Source organism: Cynocephalus volans, chromosome 11, assembly GCF_027409185.1.
Source record: "Cynocephalus volans isolate mCynVol1 chromosome 11, mCynVol1.pri, whole genome shotgun sequence".
Classification (NCBI taxonomy): Eukaryota; Metazoa; Chordata; class Mammalia; order Dermoptera; family Cynocephalidae; genus Cynocephalus; species Cynocephalus volans.
The window spans coordinates 4,931,761-4,935,305 of NC_084470.1; positions in this window are offsets into that span (position 1 = coordinate 4,931,761).

A 3,545-nucleotide genomic window follows, 5' to 3' on the forward strand; every position below is an offset into this window, starting at 1 on the left:
TCTTTGTGCTCACGTTGCTGTACAGCCCTCTTCTAATGGACCCCAATCACACTTCTGTCTGACGTTAGTGTCGTCTCTTAAGCCATGCTCCGGTGGGCTCTGAAGTCATTTTGTCTCTGTAGAGGGATTCAGTGGGTGACATTCAGTTACATGGTTGAACTCAGGGCATCCGTATCTCTGAGTCCCAGAAGCAACCTATGCTAATAGGTTCACAGTCATGTGGCTTGTGTCGCCCTGTCTACACTGAGAAATGAAACCGAAGGTACTAACTTCTGTAATCACACACCACCTGAAAGCACAGACACTCGTTAGGGATCATCTCAGTGCTGTGTGGCATCGTTCTCTGCTCTGTCCTTCAGAACAGGGTTGTGGGACTGGACCGAAGGTGCAGGGTCCCAGTAGTCCTGGGCATCACATTCCCAACTCACACAGCAGCCAATGAACTTTGAATATCAGATGCCGGGGGCCCAACCTGCCCTCAGGACAAAGATGAAGTTTGAGAGCATCTCATACGTGTGGAGATGGAGATTTCCTTCCCATTAGCTGTGGCCTTTTGAAGTGAGCAAAGTTAGCTGTGGTTTAACTGTCCTTATTTTCCCTTGTAACACCCTAGCCACCCTGTGCACAGCCCCAACCAGTAGGCGCCGGTTTGACTTATTATTTTCCGTGAGTTAACCACATTTATCAGCATATAAACAAAAGAAGCCTGAGAAAATTGAACACCATCAGCCGCACTGTGCCCTCCCAGCACCCACTTCGGCTCCTCCACCACTGCGCTCCCTCTGCAGGACTGCCGTTCAGGGCAGCCCAGGGCGAGCTGGGGAAGGACGTTGCTCAGAAGTTTGAAACCGCAGGAAACGCTAGCTTGTGCCCCAGGCAGTGACACAAGTCACACACAGCTAGTAGCCATTTGAAAGTTTCCTCTTTGCTTCTGTGCTTTCCTAGTGCAGAAACAGGTCCAGATCTCTAACAAGGGGGCCAAGGTATATGGCCTAAAGAGCTCTGATATATTCAGAAGAATCAAGGAACAGATCTAAATTAAATTTAATCTTTCTTGAGTCTGGTTGGTCTTCTTTTTACTGACCTTATTTTCTCTTCCAACACCCTAGCAACCGCAAACACAGCCCCAATCAGTAGAGGCTGGTTTGACCTTGAGCGTTTTCCATGAATGAACCATGTTTGTCAAGGCATGGGAACCTTCACTTGGTTTCCAGGATAATCTGTTTCACAAAGCTCTCATGTCAGGGCTCTTCATAATAGTAGAATATTGGAAATAACCAAGGGTCTGTTGCAGGGAACGGATTAAATCTCATCTGGTCACCAGAAAACTACCTTGTTGCCATCCAAATGTCCTGGTACGCTGAAAAACAAAAAGAGCTCTAGCACTTACACGTGAAAAGAGAAGCACGTGACGTGTATGGTGTACAGTCTTAGCATAAGAGGGAAAATGAGAACATAGACAAATGCACATATATTTGTATACGTACATTTATATGTACATGAAAACGTGTTTTTATTTTTGAGCCATGTGCATATATTATCTAACAATGTTAGCAGGATCATGCTATGCATATTATTTTTTAACACCATGTCCTGATCATTTTCCATTTCTTTAAAGAATCTACCTTTTTTCAAGATGCATATTGGCCTATCATATGACATCCTTTATTTTAAGAATTTCTTATTGGCCATTTGCGTTACTTTGGGCCTGCTGTATGTGGTGCTGTAGTGACTGAACATCCTTGCACATCAATCTTAGTAGACACCTTGTGTTTCCTTAGGTAACTGATGGATGAAATGGCAAAAACACTTTCCAGGTGCTGCAGGTCCACACGTGTGTTGTGCTCTGGTGGCTCCCCCGGCTTGTGGTCTGAGACAGCAAGGCTGTGGCTCAGAAGCTGTTTCTGTAACTTGTGGGCTTCAACCCACGCTGCACCTTAGAACTACCAAGGAGTTTTGAAGTCCCCATGCCTGGCCTGTGACAAAGTCCGGGTCTCCATGACTGTTAAAGGCCTCCAGGAGGAGTGCCACCAACAGAACAGATAGGGCCGCCGGTCTTAAGTCCGACAGGGCTGGAGTCATGCGCACTCCGGGTGATTGACATTCAGCATGTCTTTTCGCCTCTCTGAGACCTGGTTTTCTTGTCACCCAAGTGAGTGAAGTGCCCATGGCGCATTGGGAGCCTTACAGGGAAAGGACGCAGACTGCCTAGCAGAGTTCGCAGTGCTCAGTTGGGTGCACAGTGATCACCATTCAAACAAACAGAAATTGCCTAACAGAACACAATGGAAACCCAGCATCTACTCAGGGATGTGCTCACGGCTAACAGAAATGCTGAGTTTCCACCTTTGACTGATGGTATCATCTTGGGGCAGTATCTCTGTTTATCTCTTATGGCTCAGAATCTCCAGTTATACAGGACTTTGGTTAAAATCATGGGGGAAATCAAGTATTGCTTAGTTATGGCCTGCTTCCTAGACCAAAAGCCTCCAAATTTAATCTGGGAGGAAAAGAACCCAAAACAGTCATGAGAATTTGTAATCGGGAAAATTTTGACAATGGTTTCCTTGAAGTTTCCCTTTTTAATACTTAGAAGCATATGGAGTTCTCTAGCTCTGTAATGACTATGGGACCTGAGAGTTTTCTGTGGGACTGTGTAAATCTTTGCCTAATTTTTCCATTGCACACGTATGGATGTCGTCTGTTCTTGTGATATGTATTTTGTATCCAGGTGCTGTGGACTTTAATCCCAGAGGTCCTAGTGGTGGATGGGAGACCAGTATATAGAAACCTTCCCAGCATGAGCACTGGTGAGGCTGGTTGGCCTGGAATCCTCTATTTGTATGAACAGCGTAGGAGAAGGAGAAGAAATATGGACAGGTCAAGAGGCAAATCTCTTCCCCAGCCCTGAACCTGATAAGAAAGGAAATTTTTCTGTTTTAATTGAAACTGAAAGTAACCTGTTCCCACTCTAGGAGCAAATAATGTAGAAGTTAAGAGCTCTGAAGCCAGGCTGCTTGGGTTCAAATCCCAGCCCTATTTCTTAGTACCTGTGTAGTTATGGGGAATTGTCTTAGCCCTCTGTGCCTCAGTTTCCCCATCTGTAGAACAGTGATAACTGTACATGTCCCATAGGGTCCTCGTGAACATTAAATGAGTTAACACGTACTAGTCCGGTGCCTGGTGCACAGTGAGCACTGTACAAGTGATCGCTGTTAGTACTTCCTTAGGATGTCAATCACTGAACTTGCGACTTCTGATAGAAATACAAAATTATTTAGTTTGAACACGTTCTTCTAAGGATGGATAAACTCAGGGAATGTGGGGTGGTCAGCAACAAATGACACAGCTTGTTAGAGCCAAACCCCATAGCCAGGGCTCCAACCAGCTGTGAAGTGTGGATTCTGGTCCAGAATTCCTCCCAACATACTTGGGGCTTCCCTCTGTAGTGGAAACACACTGGACCAAAAAGCAGGCATAACCTAGTGCCTACCTCAGACGTACACCTGGATATACCGGATACTTTCACAAGGTGATTCTGGGGA